The sequence below is a fragment of the Mus caroli genome, unplaced genomic scaffold (assembly GCF_978045245.1).
Source record: "Mus caroli unplaced genomic scaffold, Mus_caroli_1 scaffold_5, whole genome shotgun sequence".
Lineage (NCBI taxonomy): Eukaryota > Metazoa > Chordata > Mammalia > Rodentia > Muridae > Mus > Mus caroli.
Genome location: NW_028227260.1, coordinates 32,701,526 through 32,721,733, shown reverse-complemented (window position 1 = coordinate 32,721,733; position 20,208 = coordinate 32,701,526).

Sequence of the window (20,208 nt, the reverse complement as noted above, 5' to 3'; positions counted from 1 at the left end):
AGGAGAGGAGACTCTAGTCTGTGTCCAGCTGCTCCATACCATCATGTGGCCCGGGGAGGGACTACAGTGTATAAAGACTAGGGAAGACTAGAACAAGGACTCTGTCTATGCAGTCAAGGGGAACCATTGTCCCAGTTCTGTAAGATTTTTCAGGTGTGGCTGGTTGGGGGAGGGGAGTTTAAGCTGATATGGAGTGGCATGCTTGCTTAACAAGGGAGGGGAGTTCCACCCCAGAGTATGGTAATACTTTGAGAACTACCAGAGTGGGCAGCCCAGAGGGAGATTGCAGATGTGAGAGGGGAATTGGTTCTCCAGAGTGAACTTTGTGGATTCTTGCCTCAGCTTGTCATCAGGACCTTAGGAGAGAGGGGCAGATGATGCTAATTCTCTCCCTTGTGAAGAAATTTTAGCAACACTTGATGCAGTCTGCAGAATACAATAAAACTGAGGATGTGTTTGGGAAGAGCAATGGTGTTGTTCCTAATACAAAATGAGACAAATAGATGAAGTTGTGTGAGGTGCTGTTTGTAGAGGAAATTTTGACGTAGTGATTTGCCTCTATAGGGCTTGAGATGGTAGTGGCTGGGTCATGGACAGTGCAGAGTAAAGACAAGTAACTAAGGCGAGCTATAGAGCATAACCTGTTGGTGGGGGAAATCCTAGGAGAGCAATCTTGTAGGTGATATGGAGTGGCATGCCTGCTTGACAAGGGAGGGGAGTTCCACCCCAGAGTATGGTAATACTTTGAGAACTACCAGAGTGGGCAGCCCAGAGGGAAATTGCAGATGTAAGAGGGGAACTGCAGTGAAAAGGAGAATTGAGGTTGGCATCTCTGGTGTTGGCCTCCAAGTTTGCAGGTAAACTGGATAAAAGAGACAGAAAAATGGAGGTGTTGGTCTACCATTTGTGTGTGTGTGTGTGTGTGTGTGTGTGATTAGCAGACCAAAATGGGAAGAGAATCCTAGTTAAGTCAATAATACATAGCCTGTCATGTGTTCCCCAAACCTGTGGAGTCAAGTAGTAGGAAGGAAGTCACCTAGAAGCATCAAAAGATGCCCAAGGTCTGATATTTGGCATAGAGAAAGGGAGAACCCATGAACCAGTATGCACACAGGGGTCTAAACAATGCATTGGTGAGAGAGACAATGATCATCAAACAATATTCAACTCAGGAATTTCAGAAAATAGGTGAAAGCTTTAAATAAACAATGAAAGACTCTCTCACAGTCTCACTTACTGCCATATGGGAACGGATAGGATTAGTCTGAGTACTTCAGAAGCTGAGAAACTGGGCGATATATGTTCTTCCTGGAGACATGAACTGTAAAACCCGAAGCAGTACAAGGGAAACAGACTCTGATGGACTGGCTCATTTGAGCCATTACAGATAATTAGTACCACTAGTCCTTTGATATCAGGGTTGGATGGAAGATAATAAAGGAAGGATAGGTACTTCTGCGAGAACTAGGTGTGAGGAAAACATTGTACGGTGGTCAGTTTAAAGAGACCAGGAGAACAGTGCTCACCAGAGACTTAAGGAAGAACTGTATTTAGCAAGGCCTTTGACACTAGAGTTGAGCTTTACCCGATTTGTTGAGTCCTTTGGCAGGATAGGGTTTTACAAAGTAGGACATACTTTGGTAGTTTTAAGTAACTTAGACTAGCATGTATAATGTGTCTGTAAACCGGGAGAGCAACTTAGAGATAAGTAGAAGGCAAAGCAGAGAAAGAGTTCTGTCTGGGTTACTCAAAGGCAAATGTGACAAGATTTGTGTGAAGCCAGAATTCTTGGGATTGAGGGTGGGAGGAATAGTGATTTTCTCTGATCACTCAATATTTAGGATAAAGACAGGAGACATTCAAAGTGCTCAGAACTTTGTTCTGTCCATCTTGCATATGAAGGTTTTGCTAAATATAGATAGCACAGTGCTAATCTTTGAACGGTTTGCAGATTTAGAGACTCATTTAAGAGGCATAAGATTGACCCACAAGAAGCAAGCATGGCGAATTAGTTCACAACTGGTGCAAAGGTCAGGTGTTGCCCTGGGATTCTTGGGAACTTTATGGTTGAGTAAAACACATCTGATAACTACTAAGGTAATTGGGGAAAGTTTGCAGCCCTGGGGCTGTAAATGCTAAAGAATATCCAAAAGGTAGAAACAGATGTTCTTTGAAGCTACAATGTTGTTAGATGGGAATGTCAGTCCTAAGAGTAGGCTACCTCCTTATGAGTTATGGGCAACAGAGACCCTAGAGGCTCCTAAAACAATAAAGGCTGTTGTTACATTTGTTGGTTTCTTTCCAGAACTGAATGCCAAGACCCTATTGCTGAAACAGTTTAATGCTTTGGATTCCAGAGCAGGAGAAACAAAGCTAGGTAGTATCCTCTCCCTCTGAACTAGCTCCTGTAGTGCCCTAAGTTGCTACTAAGGATGCTGAATTATGTCTCAAAGTCCTACTTAGAAGGCTTCATGATGGAAGTGGCAGGAAAGATGTACCAGCTAGTGCAATAGTGGCCTCAGGGTTAGGGTTAGAATCAGCTGTTGATTGGACTTAAGGCCCACTTCACAGGGAGAAATTCACATCTACTACTACTTAAAAACCTGTCACCAGAGAAGTCATAGGCTCCAACAGAAAAACAATTGCTATTGATTGGTTCAATGATATACCATCTAAAGCCCTTTCTCATATTTGTGTTTAAAATCATGAGTTATAACTAAAGTCTGTGTCTGCTTGTATACTTTTGCATCTGCTAGTATTAGTATACAAACAGAAAGTCATTCACCATCGAGTTTAATTTTTAATATATTTTTTTGTGATGATTTACTTTTGTAAGGGTCCATGATTTACTGAAGAATGACACCCCAGACTCAAATAGTATGTAAACACACAGAGTATTTTATTCTGCAGAAGTCCAGCATGCTGGGGTCTCCCATAGACAACCAAGTGAGCTTGCACACTGATTTAAAGCACATTAGGGAATTCCAGGGTAAGTGACCTCCATGTTAATCTGTTGGGTCCATCTATGGACATTCCATTATGGGAGTGTGGGGCTGGAAACTGGATGGGGAGGTCTGGAAACTGTTACTGAGGAAGTCGTTGAGGAAGTCTGGAAACTATGGGATCCATTTTCCTTGCCTCAGGCCAGGTGGCAGGGCAGCTTCTGAGGCCTGGACTTGCCTGGAATTGCCCAGTTCTTAGAAACAAAGATTTTGGCATAGTCTCCTTAACTGCCAATTTGAAGCCTGTCATGAAGTCAGCCTAGCCTTCTCACTAGCATGCACTTTATCTATTAGAGTAATATCACATGGTTGGTTGTGTTGCAATAAGGGTATAATCTCAGACACTCAATGGGGCTGAGGCCAAAGGATCATGACTTCGAAACCCCCATCTCAAAAAACAATCCCCAACCCAAACAATCCTTCTAGATTCCAACCCCAAACCTTCACATAAGTTTATCTTTGGGAAGCAGATAATTTGTCTTTGAGACTGTTTTCTGAGGTCAAATTTCTATGGCCAGGAGCAAAAACTGAAAGCAAGATGTTGGCTCAGAATAAGCTTTCAATAAATATACATTGATAATAGAATAAGTTTAATTTGATTTATTTTAGTGACAATGCCTATAGTTTAACAGCTTAGTTTAAATGACAGGAGTAATTTACAAATCCATAAATATTTGGAGCAGGATTTTTCTTTGCCATGTGCTTAATTATTTATTTTATGGAAATGTGTTTGCATGTATAATTAAAAGCTTTATAGATAAGCTGGGCATTAGAGAAGTTTAAATTTAACATTTTACAAACCAAACATCCCATGAAATTCAATCAAAATTAAACTATATTTTAAGTCATGTTTTTCAACAAGCAAAAAATTGAATTGCTTATAAAACTTATTTCTCAAAACAAGAACAAAATGACATTTGTAGGAAAAAGGATGGAACTGCAGATATTCATTTTAAGCAAAATAAGTCAGGTAAACAATGATAAATATTTCATGTTTTCATTTATATATAGAATCCAGATTAAATGAAAACAGAAGAGGGAAATTAAAGAGACAAAGAAAAGATGGGACAAGAGGAGGGAGGAGAGGTAAATTTGATCAAATTGTTTGGTATGCATATATCAAGATATCACAATGAAGTTGATTTTGTGTAATTTCAATACAATAATAAAAATAGAAGAAAAACTATTAGACAATTGAAAAATTAGTTTGGACAGCATCTGGGGGAGCCATCTTGGTTCCCGGATTCTGCCAACACTAGTCTGCACAGGTGAGAGTGTGGACTACAGAAGCTAACAGCTTCTGGGACAGGCAGAAGCCACAGAGCTTCTGAGGCAGACCCCATTTCAGGCTCCAGTCATCCGGGCACCTTCCCTGCCAGAGGAGAGGTGTCTGGCAGGCCTGCAAGGGCTTTGCCTGAGCACCTGGGGGAGCCATCTTGGTTCCCTGATCCCGCCCAGACTAGTCTACGCAGGTGAGAGTGTGGACTACAGAAGCTACACAGACTCTGGGACAAGCCCTGTTTCGGGCCTTACTCTTCTGCCAGGAGGCAGGTCCGAACACCAGATATCTCTCCAACTTCCCTGCAAGAGGAGAGCTTGCTTGCAGAGAGTGCTCTAAGCACTGAAACTCAGGAGAGAGCTAATCTCCCAGGTCTGCTGATAGAGGCTAACATAATCACCTGAGGAACAAGCTCTAACCAGAGACAACTATAACAACTAACTCCAGAGATTACCAGATGGCGAAAGGCAAACATAAAAATCTTACTAACGGAAACCAAGACCACTCACCATCATCAGGAAACAGCACTCCCATTTCAGTCAGTCCTGGGTACCCCAACACACCCAAAAAGCTAGACCCGGATTTAAAAGCATATATCATGATGATGGTAGAGTACATCAAGAAGGACTTTAGTAACTCACTTAAAGAAATACAGGAGAACACTGCTAAAGAGTTACAAGTCGTTGAAGAATAACAGGAAAACACAAACAAAGAGGTAGAAGTCCTTAAAGAAAAACAGGAAAACACATCCAAACAGGTGATGGAATTGAACAAAACCATAGTAGACCTAAAAAGGGAAGTAGACACAATAAAGAAAACCCAAAGTAAGGCAACGCTGGAGATAGAAACCCGAGGAAAGAAAACTGGATCCATAGATACGAGCATCAGCAACAGAATACAAGAGATGGAAGAGAGAATCTCAGGTGCAGAAGATTCCATAGAGAACGTCGGCACAACAATCAAAGAAAATATAAAATGCAAAAGGATCCTAACTCAAAACATCCAGGAAATACAGGACCAATGAGAACACCAAACCTACGGATAATAGGAGTTGATGAGAAGGAAGATTTTCAATTTAAAGGGCCAGCAAATATCTTCAACAAAATAATAGAAGAAAACTTCCCAATCCTAAAGAAAGAGATGCCCATAAATATACAAGAAGACTACAGAACTCCAAATAGACTGGATAAGAATAGAAATTCCTCCCGACACATAATAATCAGAACAACAAATGCTCTAAATAAAGATAGAATATTAAAAGCAGTAAGGGGAAAAGGTCAAGTAACATATAAAGGCAGGCCTATCAGAATTACTCCAGACTTCTCACAAGAGACTATGAAAGCCAGAAGATCCTTGACAGATGTTATACAGACACTAAGAGAACACAAATGCCAGCCCAGACTACTATACCCAGCCAAACTTTCAATTACCATAGGTGAATAAACCAAAGTATTCCACGACAAAACCAAATTCACACATTATCTTTCCACGAATCTAGCACTTCAAAGGATAATAACAGAAAAAAAAATACAAGGATGGAAACCACGTCCTAGAAAAAGCAAGAAAGTAATCCTTCAACAAACCTAAAAGAAGAGAGCCACAAGAACAGAATGCCAAATCTCACAACAAAAATAAAAGGAAGCAATAATTACTTTTCCTGAATATCTCTTAATATCAATGGACTCAATTCCCCAATAAAAAGACATAGACTAAGAGACTGGCTACACAAACAGGACCAAACATTCTGCTGCTTACAGGAAACCCATCTCAGGGAAAAAGACAGACACTACCTCAGAGTGAAAGGCTGGAAAACAATTTTCCAAGCAAATGGTCTGAAGAAACAAGCTGGAGTAGCCATTCTAATATCGAATAAAATCGACTTCCAACCCAAAGTTATCAAAAAAGACAAGGAGGGGCATTTCATACTCATCAAAGGTAAAATCTTCCTGGAGGAACTCTCAATTCTGAATATCTACACTCCAAACACAAGGGCAGCCACATCATTAAAGAGACTTTAGTAAAGCTCAAAGCACACATTGCACCTCACACAATAATAGTGGGAGACTTCAACACACCACTTTCACCAATGGAAAGATCATGGAAACAGAAACTAAACAGGGGCACAGTGAAACTAACAGAAGTTATGAAACAAATGGACTTAACAGATATCTACAGAACATTTTATCCTAAAACAAAAGGATATACCTTCTTCTCAGCACCTCATGGTACCTTCTCCAAAATTGTCCATATAATTGGTCACAAAACAGGACTCAACAGATACAAAAATATTGAAATTGTCCCATGCATCCTATAAGATCACCATGGACTAAGGCTGATCTTCAATAACAACATAAATAATAGAAAGCCAACATTCACGTGGAAACTGAACAACACTCTTCTCAATGATACCTTGGTCAAGGAAGGAATAAAGAAAGAAATTAAAGACTTTTTAGAGTTTAATGAAAATGAAGCCACAATATACCCAAACTTATGGGACACAATGAAAGCATTTCTAAGAGGAAAACTCATAGCACTGAGTGCCTCCAAAAAGAAACTAGAGAGAGCACATACTAACAGCTTGACAACACACCTAAAAGCTCTAGAACAAAGGGAAGCAAATTCACCCATGAAGAGTAGATGGCAGGAAATAATGAAACTCAGGGGCGAATTCAACCAAGTGGAAACAAGAAGAACTATTCAAAGAATCAACCAAAAGAGGAACTGATTCTTTGAGAAAATCAACATGATAGATAAACCCTTAGCCAGACTCACTAGAGGGCACAGGGACAAATCCTAATTAACAAATTCAGAAATGAAAAGGGAGACATAACAACAGATCCTGAAGAAATCCAAAACACCATCAAAGCCTTCTACAAAAGGCTATACTCGACAAAACTGGAAAACCTGGATGAAATGGACAAATTTCTAGACAGATACCAGGTAACAAAGTTAAATCAGGTTCACGTTAATGATCTAAACAGTCATATATCCCCCAAAGTAATAGAAGCCATCATTAATAGTCTCCCAACCAAAAAAAGCCCAGGACCAGATGGATTTAGTGCAGAGTTCTATCAGACCTTCAAAGAAGATCTAATTCCACTTCTTCACAATCTATTCCACAAAATAGAAGCAGAAGGTACTCTACCCAATTCATTCTATGAAATCACAATTATTCTGATACCTGAACCACAGAAAGATTCAACAATGATAGAGAAGTTCAACCAATTTCCCTTATGAATATCTATGCAAAAATACTCAATAAAATTCTCACTAACGGAATCCAAGAACACATCAAAACAATCATCCATCCTGACCAAGTAGGTTTCATTCCATTGATGCAGGGATGGTTTAATATACTTAAATCCCTCAATGTAATCCGTTACATAAACAAACTCAAAGACAAAAACCACATGATCATCTCCTTAGATTCGGAGAAAGCATGTGACAAAATCCAACACCCATTCATGATAAAAAGTCTTGGAAAGATCAGGAATTCAAGGCCCATATCTAAATATGATAAAAGCAATCTACAGTAAACCAGTAGCCAACATCAAAGTAAATGGTGAGAAGCTGGAAGCAATCCTCTAAAATCAGGGACTAGACAAAGCTGCCCACTTTCTCCCTACCTATTCAACATTGTACTAGAAGTCCTAGCCAGAGCAATTCCACAACAAAAGGAGATAGATCAAGGGGATACAAATTGGAAAGGAAGAAGTCAAAATATCACTTTTTGCAAATGATATGATAGTATATATAAGTGACCCTAAAAATTTCACCAGAGAACTCCTAAACCTGATAAACAGCTTCAGTGAAGTAGCTGGATATAATATTAACACAAACAAGTCAATGGCCATTCTCTACACAAAGAATAAATAGGCTGAGAGAGAAATTAGGGAAACAACACACTTCTCAATAGTCACAAATAATATAAAATACCTTGGCATGACTCTAACTAAGGAAGTGAAAGATCTGTATGATAAGATCTTCAAGTCTCTGAAGACAGAAATTAAAGATCTGAGAAGATGGAAAGATCTCCCATGCTCATGGACTGGCAGGATCAATATAGTAAAAATGGTTATCTTGCCAAAAGCAATCTACAAATTCAATGCAATCCCCATCAAAATTCCAAATAAATTCTTCAACGAATTAGAAAGGGCAATCTGCAAATTCATCTGGAATAACAAAAAAAAACTAGGATAGCAAAAACTCTTCTCAAGGATAAAAGAACCTCAAATGGAATCACTATGCCTGACCTAAAGCTGTACTACAGAGCAATTGTGATAAAAACTGCATGGTACTGGTATAGTGACAGACAAGTAGACCAATGGAATAGAAATGAAGACTCACAAATGAACCGACACACCTATGGTCACTTATCTTTGACAAGGGAGCTAAAACCATCCAGTGGAAAAAAAGACAGCATTTGTGACAAATGGTGCTGGCACAACTGACAGTTATCATGTAGAAGAATGGGAATTGATCCATTCCTATCTCCTTGTACTAAGGTCAAATCTAAGTGGATCAAGGAACTCCACATAAAACCAGAAACAGTGAAACTTATAGAGTAGAAAGTGGGGAAAAGCCTTGAAATATGGGCACAGGGGAAAAATTCCTGAGTAGAACAGCAATGGCTTGTGCTTTAAGATAGAGAATCCACAAATGGGACCTCATAAAATTGCATAGCTTCTGTAAGGCAAAAGACACTGTCAATAAGACAAAAAGGCCACCAACGATTGGGAAAGGATCTTTACCTATCTTAAATCAGATAGGGGACTAATATCCAATATATATATATAAAGAACTCAACAAGGTGGACTCCAAAAAATCAAATAACTCCATTAAAAAATGGGGTTCAGAGCCAAATAAAGAATTCTCACCTGAGGAATACTGAATGACTGAGAAGCACCTGAAAAAATGTTCAGCATCCTTATTCATCAGGGAAATTCAAATCAAAGCAACCCTGAGATTCGACCTCACACCAGTTAGAATGGCTAAGATCAAAAATCAGGTGACAGAAGATGCTGGTGAGGATGTGGAGAAAGAGGAACACTCCTCCATTGTTGGTGGGATTGCAAGCTTGTACAACCACTCTGGAAATCAATCTGGTGGTTCTTCAGAAAATTGCACATAATACTACCAGAGGATCCAGCAATACTTCTCCTGGTCATATATCCAGAAGATGTTCCAACTGGTAAGAATTACACATGCTCCACTATGTTCATAGCAGACTTATTTATAATAGCCAGAAGCTGGGAAAAACCCAGATGCCCCTCAACAGAGGAAAGGATACAGAAATTGTGGTACATTACACAATGGAGTACTACTCAGCTATTAATAAGAATGAATTTATGAAATTCCTACACAAATGGATAGACCTGGAAAGCATCATCCTGAGTGAGGTAACCCAATCACAAAAGAACTCATATGATATGTATTCACTGATAAGTGGATATTAGCCCAGAAACTTAGAATAACTAAGATATATGATACAATTTGCAAAACACATGAAACTCAAGAGAATGGAGTCCAAAGTGTGGACACTTGCCCCTTAGAATTGGGAAAAAAAAAAAAAACACCCATGGAAGGAGTTTGGAGCTGAGGTGAAAGGATGCTCCATCTAGAGACTGCCATGCCCGGGGATCCATCCCATAATCAGCCTCCAAATGCTGTCACCATTGCATACACTAGCAAGATTTTGCTGAAAGGACCCAGATGTAGCTGTCTCTTTTTGAGGATATTCAGGGGCCTAGCAAACACAGAAGTGGATGCTCACAGTCAGCTATTGGATGGTTCACAGGGCCCCCAGTGGAGGAGCTAGAAAAAGTACCCAAGGAATTAAAGGGGTCTGCTATGCTATAGGTGGAACAACAATATGAACTAACCAGTACCCCCTGGAGCTTGTGTCTCTAGCTGTATATGTATCAGAAGATGGCCTATTTGGCCATCAGTGGAAAGAGAGGCCCATTGGTCTTGCAAACTTTATATGCCTCAGTACAGGGGAAAGCCAGGGCCCAGAATTGGGAGTGGGTGGGTAGGGGAGTGGGGGGAGGGTATGGGGTACTTTTGGGATAGCATTGGAAACGTAAATGAAGATAATTCCTAATTAAAATAAAATTTAAAAAAAAGAAAAGAAAATTTAGTGGGGGAGGGTAAAGGAAATGTAAGTAAGAAGAAGTAGCATGGAGATGGATATCCTACTTTAATATATTAATAGTACCCTATATGCATATATTTAAATGTTATGAATATTCTTTTGAACAATAGGTGATAATAAGAATATAAACAAATACTGTATGTATAATAGTAAAAAAACCCTATTCTTTCAACAGCACATCTCTATCAGCCAGGATTCTCTAAAAAGCAACAATGACCTACTCTACTTTCCTAGATATTTAATGTAAAGGAAAGTTTATACACACACACACACATATGTGTGTCTATGTATATACATACATAGACACACATATGTGAATATGTGTATACACACACACACACACACACACACACATATATATATATATATATATATATATATATATATATATATATATATATATATAAAATCAGGGCTTAGAGAAATATTTGCTAAATAGTCTCTAGAAAGGAAACATCTCAGAATTAATCTTCCAGAGGACATGCTACCCCTCTTCACTTCAGGAAAGAAAGAAATCAAACCCCTCCCCCCTGAAACTGACAAGTGCAAGTACTAAAAGGATGGCTGATAGGAAGACTTGGAAAACCACCATTACTGCAGCTACCTTTCAACTGAGGATTCAGGTGTCAGGGCTTTGGTGGCTGAGAACCCCCACCATTACCAACACAATGGCTTCTGAACACCAGCTAAGAGAAAGGACAGTGGAATGCCAATGCAGAAAAAAGCAAAGTCTTTAAGACTGCTTGCTGGCAGCAACAATCATAGCATTTGCAGGGAAATCACCCTTAAATCACATCTGCCTTTTAAATCTCATGAAAGTACACCTAATTGGTGGGAACTAATTTGCATCCCAAAACAACTGTAAGGGAGTCTCAGAAAAAAGGAGATTTAATTTTCCAGGTTTGTCAGTGAAGGAAGGCCTGCAGGAAAGGGAAGAGAGTGGATATTGAGTTCACTTTACTAGATTTACTGCCTCCATTGCACATAAACATTGTATATATTTCTTTCCAACTTCAAACTTCCAAACAACAAATAGCAGGGACACCGGTGCAAAGCCTAACATAATGCACCTGTTTCTGAGAAAAGAAATCTAAGGCCATATTCTATACAAACTCTATCCAAGATCCAGCCACCCAATCCATCCCTGAGTGATGACTATCCACTTTATGGTTTTGCTCAAACTGCACCTTGATGTATGGCAAGTTAAAAACTGTTAACTATAACCAGCAAAGTTTTTTTTTTTTTTTTTTTTTTTTCTGAAACAGGTTCCCACTGGGTAGCACAGGTTCTTCTATAACGTGTGATCTTTCGGCCTTTGCCCCTCACGCTTTTGGATTGCAAGTGTGCACCACTGTTGTGTGTCAAAATTGGGGAGATTCAATGCCGCATACTCTCCCCAGATAAGAAGCCCATGACAGATGAAACTACCAAAGTCCAACTTGGTGAACTAGGTTAGAAGTTACCATTGAGGTTACTTCCAGGAATATGTTTGAGGGGTTACTACAGAAACAGATACAAATCAAAGGTAACTGCATCACCAAGCCTTACCCCAGGATGGACACCAGCTCACTAAGACCAGGAAGTTGGAGCAAGAAGTTCAACAGGTTGGATAGTGTCTTTTCCAGGTGTCTCAGTTGGTCTAACCCCTTTCCAGGCAGCTCTGCAGGTTTCTGCTTCTTCCAGGTGGCAGATCTGGTCTCAGAGTCTTCCTTGCATCTTTCTCAACTAAGAGAAAGCTGGGCTCTGTTTGTTCACTCTAGCAGGGAAGAGCCTAGTGAATGTGATCAGTGGTCAGTTTCAGGGAGTTCTTTAAAGAGCTCCCCTGCAGAATTTAATCTCAGAGGACACTGTTATACCATAACCACCAGGCTCAGCAAATTTATTTTTCACTCTTCAGTGGAATAATAGGAAAAGGTAGCAAAAATATTCAGTCTTTCCTGGCTGAATATTGTGAATTCCAGACCAACCTTGGCTCCAAAGAAAGTTCCACACCAACCTGGAATACACAATGAGACCAAGTCTCAATAAAACAAAAACTAAACATAAATCAAAAATGTTGGGAGAGTTTTTTCACAACGTTCCCAGAGAGTTGACCTGAAGTTTTGAATCTAGCAGTACTGGAGTTGACCACAGAATCAGAGCTCTGACTCCAGTGATAGAGGAGTTCAGCACATGACTCTTTTGGTTCTAGCCAGTTCAAAGAGTTTGGCTCTCTTTGGCTACTCTGATGATCATGTACCCCTCAACTGTGGCTGTCACCAGTCAAACTAGATCATGTCAGTAACTGCACATTGGGATGTAGGATTTACCAGATTCTGTGAGTGTACTTCATGCAGACATCCTTTTAGAAAACTCATAGAAAACAAAACAACCAGAATAGGAAGAAGGGGAAGAGTAGCAGTGCATTATAAAAGTCTTTTATTTTCTAGGGGACCAGAACTTTTGAAAGAATGCCAGAATTAACAATACACTTTGAGGTCACTTAAGTCTTAATACTGCTAGCATACTATGCACCCAGACTATTTGTTTAATCTGCCTTTATGAGAACAGTATAACAAACCATTTTTTTCCTGAAGCCTGAACGTTTTATTTGGTAATCATGGAAGAGTTCTTTCCAGAGAAAAACATTTTACATAGTGATCACAGGGAAAAATAGTCTCATTTGTTATTATTTCTAAACCAATAACAGGATTGCAAATTTTTACTAGAGACCACCACTAAGAATGTATATGTGGCAAACAAACCAATCTTATGTGCCTTGGATTTTCCATGCAATCACCTTTTACAACCTAAACAAATGCATAGCTGTAATCTTAATTTATATACTCTCCTATGCTCCATATACACGTGTTTGTATACATATTTTGATAATAATTTGCTAAAACCAGAAAATTTAGGTTGAAACCAATGTTTTAAATCCATATCCATTGTAAATATAGAACTCAATATATAGATAGTAGAGACAGTTGTCAGAATGCTTATTATCTGAGTCAACTGAGGTCAATTGGAATCAGTGATGTAGTATCCTGAGCTTTTGTTCCCGCCGGCAAGAACACACTCAGGACAACCGGAATCTTCTGCAGCAAAAGCTTTATTGCTTCTTCAAGAGGGAAGACCCCGACCCCAGAAAATGGAGTCGCTTATATAGCCCTCAGCCATGGCGTTTCAGCACCTGATATGGCGTGTCAGCTCCATATTTGTTGCTCGCCCATCACCCCATTACTACGCCCCGAGAATGGGCAGTGACTAGGAGTGAGTTCACTCTCACACCTGCGTACAAGGCTTGTTTACTAGTTAGGCACAGCGGAGGCCAGCGCCATCTTATAATGGCAATTGCTCACGGCACGCGGCACGCACGGCTCTCCACAGTGATTGCTTTTGCTCGCAGCACGGCTCTCCACAATGTAGTCCTTTGTAAAACTCCTAAATGTTTTCATACCATGTCCCCTACTCTTTTCCCATGTGATACTTTCTGTACTCTTCAATAAATACAGAGCAAAATCCATTTGTTAGGAGCAGATATTCAGAAATAGACAGACACAGACTAAATTCCAAGACCATCTTCAAGAAGGCACATACTCAGATTCCTACAATAGTCAGGGAGCCTGAGGTCATAAGAACAAAGTAGAGAATTCAAATACAGGCTTGGTCTTGGTTAAATGACACCAAGAGGAAATTCTTTGATTTTTTTTCCTTCATGTGCCAGTGACACATTATTGATGACTCTAAGTTTATTATTAATGCACTCCAACTGACCATGGGGAAATTAAAATTGGAATACAAATCCATTCCAATAGACACCCAAAACACGATAGAGAAATACAAAGATCCTGACTCAGCAACCCACGAGGACACATTGCTAACTTCCCACCTCTCCTATTATAGAATTGAAAATCACAGAGATAGTTGAAATGTTTAAGGAAGATTTTAGAAACTTACATTTTAAAATAATTAATGACCACATAAATCAAACAAGCATATGCACAAACTAAGGAAATCTTTCTGAGACCACGACAAGACAGACAGCCTCCAAAGTAGACATGGCAGATAGTACATGGGAGAAGAAAGATAAACTTATGGAGTAAAATTTCAACACGGCAACTGAAACACTGAAAAATAACCAAACAGAAATGTTGGAAATGAAAGAAATTAGTCAAATAAAAACCTCATTAGAAAAGGAAGACAGAAAATTGGATGGATAGGGAAGGGAGGTAGATATAAGAGAAGCTGGTGGGAAGTGAATATAATTGAAAAAATGTATAATACTCAAAGAACTAATAAAAATATCTTATAAATGATTTTTAGACATTTGTAAATGTATAAAAACCATACAGAAGAATGAGTTTTGGGAATGGGTACAATAATACCATCAGACATATACAAGGTAAAGAAAATATGAAGGATACATATTTTTTCCAAGAATCCTGGAAAACATTCAAGACCAAACTTAGAATTTATCTGGTAGAAGAAAAAACATAGAGAAAAGCAAAATCCTTGGAGATTATTTAATAAAATTATAGCAGAAAATTATCAAACCTAGAGAATAACATGAATGTTCAAACTCAAATGGCACTGAGAACCCCAAACACCCATAACTACAGAAGAAAGTCTCCATGATATATCATAGTCAGGAGGGCCAAAGTGCTAAGTAAAGGAACAATATAACAATATAAACCATGGTATAGTTGCAGGACTAGTACAATAACCTCAGACTTTTCAGCAACTATAAAAACCAGAAACACATGAAACAAAATATTTCAGTCTTTGAAAGTAAAAAAAACCAAAAAACAAAAAACTGAACCAAGGATGCTATACTAAATAAACTTATCCTACAAAACTGATGGAGAAATGAAGATATTTCAAAGCAAACCAAAATTAAGGCACTTAATAACAATTAAGCCAGCACTGCAGAAATTATTAAAGGAATATTATAGAAAAAGGAATGACAGCCTCTCTTCCATGAGGACACATGAAAGCACACATACTCCAGGAAAGAAACACATGAGCAAAGAAAAGACAAGAAAGCATCACCCATGTCCAGTACAGTAAATCAGCCAACTCTAAATGAATAAGACAGAAGGAAAAATAATACCATGATCCAGCAAAGCAGAACATCACCTAACAAATTCTTCAAAAATAGCCAACTTCTTTCAGGTATAACTTGAAGCACACATGGTCTCAGCTCACCAATAGAACCGATGTAGAACAAACAACTGTATTAAAAAATAGACATCAACTGTCTATAGTCTCCAAGAAACAAAGCTAGCTAACAAAGATGTCCAAAAACTGAGTATCGAATGAATGTTAATGAAACTATCAAGCAAAGAGAAACTCTAAATAAGACAGAGTGGCTATTCTTATATCTGACAGACTTCAAACCAAAACCACTCAGAAATGATAGAGGGATGCTATGGGTTAATAAAGGCAACGATTTATCAAGAAGGTGTAATGATTGTAACCATTTATGCACTGCTTACCGGAGTCCTCAATTTCATAAGACAAATGCTTAAAAACATAAAAGAGAGATAGGTAGTAACACAGCAATATTGGGGGATTTAAGTGCCTCACTCTTATTTTTAGACGGCTTTTCCGAACAAAGACATTTCAGAACTAAAATATAATACAAATCAACTATACTTAACAGTTATATACAAACATATTTTAGCCAACAGTTAAGAAATACACATTCTTCTCATCAACACATAAAACATTCACCAAAACTGACATATCATAGGCCTTAACAAATATAAAACAATTAGTTATTTATATACCATCAGACTACAGTAGAATAAAGGCAGAAAGCAGTAACAGTAGAAATTACAAAAGTATTTGGAGACTGAACAGTGCACTTTTTTTTTTCAATTAACACTGTGCCCTTAAAAAAAAATCAGAGAAGAAATTAAATATTGCTAACATTGTTAAAATCAGAATGTGACTACAACCTACAAGACCCTTGGAGACATGGCCAAGGCAGTCCTTAGAGGAATGTTTCTATCTGTAGGTGCTCATATATGTAAAAACCAGAGAAATTTGAATTATCCACTTGATGATGAGCCCCAAGGTTCTAAGCAAAACAAAAATAATCCAATCTAAAACTCAGTAAATAACAGTTGGGAATAACAATTAAGAGAGAAATGAATGAAGTAGAAGGGAGTTGGATCTTTGAAAAAGTTAATAAGCATGACAAACCCTTAGCCAAACTAGCAAAATGAGGGAAAAAGACTCAAATTTCCAAATTTAGAAATGAAAAAAAATCTTGATATAAAAGATGCCAGTGAAATCCAGGCTATCATTAAATCATATGTTGAACCCTTTTACTCCAAAAAGCTGCAAAACCTAGAAGAAATAGGTGAATTTCTAAGTGCAAATGACCTAACAGAGAGCCTGATAGGGCTGTCTCCTGAGAGGCTCTGCCAGAGCCTGACAAATACACAGGTGGATGCTTGCAGCCAACCATTGAACTAAGCGTGTTGTCCCCGATGGAGGAGTTGGAGAAGAGACTGAAGGAGCTGAGGGGGTTTGCAGCCCCATGGGGAGCAACAGTGTCAAGTGGTCAGCACTCCCCTCAGAGTTCCCGGGGACTGGACCACTAATCAAAGAGTACTCACAGAGGGATCCATGGCTCCAGCTGCATATGTGGCAGAGGTTGGCCTTGTTGGACATCAGTGAGAGGAGTGGCCCTTGGGCCTGAGAGTGTTTGATGCCCCAGTGTGTAGGGGAACGCCAGGGCAGGAAGACAGGAGTGGGTGAGTGGGTGAGGGGGATAAACCCAGCACTTGAGAGGCAGAGGCAGGCGAATTTCTGATATAAATTTCTGTAGGCCAGCCTGGTCTACAGAGTGAGTTCCAGTTCCAGGACAGCCAGGACTATACAGAGAACTCCTGTGGCGAAAAAACAAAAACAAAAACAAACAAACAAACAAACAAACAAAAACCAAAAAAAAAACCCCAACCAGAATGCAAAAAAAAAAAAAAAATAGACCATTAGAAGTAATGAGATAAAATAATACCAAGGATGTTTGATAAAGCCTCAATGTTATTATTTATTTATTTTATATTAATATATGCTAGTTTTATATATGTTTATATATGGACATATATTTATATACGCAGACATATTGAAGTTATAACACTTTGTTGACAATGTTGCCCACAAGAGTCATAGACAAACAACAATCCCAAGGCAGCCATGAGAAAACTTCATTAGAATTGTTGGCTAGGGTAATCCAAGTAATTTCCCAAACAATATAGGTTGATAATATTGTCATTGGTTGCCTTCCAGAGGTTGAAGATGTCTCTATGGCTGAAGACAATATGTACTTTAGACAAAGAACTTTGAAGATTTTCAATGAATCTAACCTGAAAGCCTCCTTTTTGTGGTGTAGCTTTCATAGTATCAAAAAGTACTACTTCAGTTGTCAAGAGTGGGGAAGAATCAGTGGCCTTATTTAGCTGTGGTGCCAATGACATATAACGATTACGAACATGAAAAGATACCCCTAAAAGTGTAACAGTAGTTCTTCTATCTTGGTGTTAACCACAACTATCTAGTTGGACTTAAGACTCACATGATAGGAGGGAAAGCATGCCTGGGACTAGAAGGTTAGCCAACAACCTAGCGCTAGGTAGGTCATGGATCTTAGAAGAAAATCTACTACTGCCACTTTATTAAACAACCATAATTCTTAACTGCTCACTAAAATACTTATACACACAGATAAGTGTCTCTTATCTCTCATCACAGAAACTTCTCGTTGGTAGCAAATGGAGACCATTACAGAAAACTACAACTTGTCATAATGCAAAGATTGACAGATCCTGGGGATCCCAGCCCTAACTCATACAGCATAGTTTCCTCACCTAAATCTTAGGGAATATCACAGAAGATGGGGTGGAAAATTGTAAGAGCGAGAGGGTCAGGGAGTCTGTTGTGTCAGGGGATCTTCATCCATAAAACTTTAGTATGGATGCCCAAACAAGACCTGAACAATGATAATATCAGCAGACATGCTATCACAGAAGGGGAAATTTTATGAGTCTCACCTCTATAGGCAACTAATAACTGAGGAGGGAGAATTGGCCTCTTCCAGGGATGAGCTCCATAACTGGTTTGTCAAGACAACATGTGCTCGGCCCTGAAACATACAAACCACAGTAAACAGTCTCATCAGGTTATATATATATATGTACAGGATGAATATATATATATTCATCTGTCTGTCTAATATATGTATGTAACAATAATAATCAAAGGAGATCATAATTTATGAGGAGGCAGGGGAAGAGCATGGGAGGTCTTAGGGGAGGGGACATGGAAGAATAGGAAAGAGGAGAAGTGCAGTTATGTTTTACTTTAAAATGTTTTAATTTTAAAATGCTCAAATGCAATGCCTCCTCATACAAGAAAGGTCAGGATCATATGGAATCCCTGCAGAATTCTAGCAAACTTTTAAGGAGTGACTTCAGGTTCAGTGTAAGTTCCATCAACCTGCTGATGTCGCTCATTATAGAAGTGGAAAAAAATCAATCTAGAGGAGAAAGGTGAGAATCATTAGCATGCATGGCATATATATGTGTGAAATCATAAAATAAACAAGCAAAACCCCAAACAGCTCAATGATAATCAATCCAAGAATTCATATGTACTAACAAAAGATCACAAATAGCCACAGAAATTTTGAGGAGAAAAAACACATTTAAAGAAATTTAAGGACAAAGTACTGCAATACCTGGCCTCAACTTATGCAACTGAGTTACAAAGACATTTGTAACTGGCATAAAAAGAGACAGGCCAATGGAATAGAATAGAGGGCTAAGGAAATATGATAAAACTGGGAACATCTAATTTTTGAAAATATGTGTAATAAACATGCAGTGGGGAAAAGTCATACTATTCAACACATGGTGCTGGCAACACTCGATATCTGCTTGCAGGAGAATTAAGCAAGATTCATCTTTCACCTTGTACCAAAATCATCTCAAAGTGGATCAAAGACCTTAAAACCTGAAAGGCTGAAAATGCTATAGGAAAACAGGAAATATACTTCCAGATACAGTTTGAGGCAAGAACTATTTGATCAGAACTCCAAGAATCACCAGATGGGACTACATCAAATTAAAATGTTTCTGCATGGAAAAAGAAAGCATCAACAGAACATACAGCCCAAAGAATGGGAGAAAATCTTTATCAGCTTATTCTTCAGACAGGGGGCTAATACAAGAACTATGGAGTTAAACACCAAGGAAATAAGACTGCCAATCAACAAATGTGCTAATGAAATGAACAGATAGTTCTCAAAAGAAGAAACACAAATGGCCAGTAACTATTTTAAAATGTGTTCAACATCTCCCCAGTCATTAAGGAATTGTAAATTATAACTACTTTGACATCCCACCACATTCCAGTTCAAATGGATATCATTAAGAAATCTGACAACACATGTTGGGAGGTTGTGGGGAAAGAATAACCCTTATTCACTATGTGTAGGAGTGAACATTATAATATATCCATTATAAAAATCAATATGAAGGTTTCCTCAAAAGTTTATAAAAGTACTACCATATACCTCAGCTATATCATTCATTGGAATATATCCAAAGGACTCTGTATCCTACCACAGAGATAGGTGAACATCAATGCTTATTTCTGTTCTATTCATTATGACAAAGAAATGAAAATATCTTAGATTACCATCCACAAATGAATGTGTAATGAAAATGGATATATACAATGGGAAATTAATCAGCAGTATGGAAAGGTGAAATTATAAAATT